A 1,625-nucleotide genomic window follows, 5' to 3' on the forward strand; every position below is an offset into this window, starting at 1 on the left:
TTTGTTGTGTTATACTTATACCACTAAATCCCAAACACTGGTCCTTTAAGTTAATTTCTACAACATATTCACATATTTAATTAATTGATTTAATTTTTTACACTAATTACAGTGTTCTTCCCACTAATTAATGCTGATAAATTGCAAAGCTAGTGTAACCTACCCGGTCTTTTAGGTTTGTAATGGTTAGAATATGCTTCCTGTGTGTACAGTAGGTGGCACTGTGCAATAATCTGTATACGTTATTGTTCGAGTGGATGGAAAATAAATGATCATGTACTGAAGAACAATGCGTGGACCTCATCCAAGGTCGCTCCTGGGTTAAACGCCTCAGCAGCTGAAGAAATAAGCTGAGCTCCTTTAACTGATGATATATAATAATAATGTTGTTTGTTTTTTCTGGTATTTAGAACCTGATTAGTATAAATCTATAATTCTTGAAGAAGTCTAGTAGATTTCATAGGAATGATTTGTCTGATAATTTGTGCATTATTACATTTTCATTTGTTTGTTCTATTCGTATCTCATCCCATGCTTCACTGGCCTCCAGTCTCTAATTAAAGTTTAATTCTGTTTGGTTGTGTTTACACCTCGCCCTCGTTATTCACTGATTTACACACACATCATCCTCCAGCCTGACACCGAGTGTCTACGGGAGGCTGAGGAGAAACAGTCCTGTGCACGGAGAGTAAAGTGTCAGCTGGAAATGTCTTGTGATGGGCATTGGCTGTCCAAATGACATCAGTCCAGCTTTAAGCCCGGCGTTCACACACATCATGACAGATAGATTAAGGTTTTGACAGCCTTAAACCTTCAAAGCTCACACCTCCACACTTTCTTCTTTGAACTTTTACTTTTCTCTCTCTCTCTCTATGTCTGTCTCTCTTCCTCTTGACCAATGCTTCACTCTCTCCATAAGAATGACAGACTGCCAGACAGACACAGCACGTCTTTCTCTGAACTAACCCGGCCTGCCTGTCTCTCTTTTCACCCACAGACACATGAAGGCAGAAAATGATTCCAGTGTGAGACATCAAGCTGATTTTTTTTTTTTTTATGGGACATAACAGGACAGAAAAGATTTTCAGTAGAGCTGTAGGACTTTTAGGTAATAATAAAACACTGATGTATCTTGTTTTTTAGCTTAAATATACATAAAATATGCACTTACGGAACAGTGTATGGTGACAGGGATGGTTCAGGTGTAGTACTCTGCTACCTTTGTTCACATTTTGTGTCTTTTAAGTGTTTCAGTTCACAAATATGCACATGTATTTATTTAATTTTATTTTTTCGTTCATCTTTCTATATTTTATTGTTGTTTTATGTAATTTATCATTGTGTTTTTTTATGCATTAGTTAACTTTTATTTGTAAAACATTTTTAAAAATTGTTTTACATTGTCTTTTAAATGTTCTTGGTTCTTCTGCTGCTGTTTCACTTGAGTATCTTGTTGGTATACAAATAAAGTCATTATTATTATATGCAAATATGCTGATGTGTGATATAAGAGGAATGTCTGTGGTCATTTATTTGAGAAGATCCAGGATTTTCTTATATTCTGAGTAAGTCCTTGAACGTCTCCTGTCGTGTTGTCTTTGTTTATTGGGGTGTCCAGGTGTCAA

This window comes from Larimichthys crocea, chromosome XI, assembly GCF_000972845.2.
Source record: "Larimichthys crocea isolate SSNF chromosome XI, L_crocea_2.0, whole genome shotgun sequence".
In the NCBI taxonomy this organism is placed as follows: Eukaryota; Metazoa; Chordata; class Actinopteri; family Sciaenidae; genus Larimichthys; species Larimichthys crocea.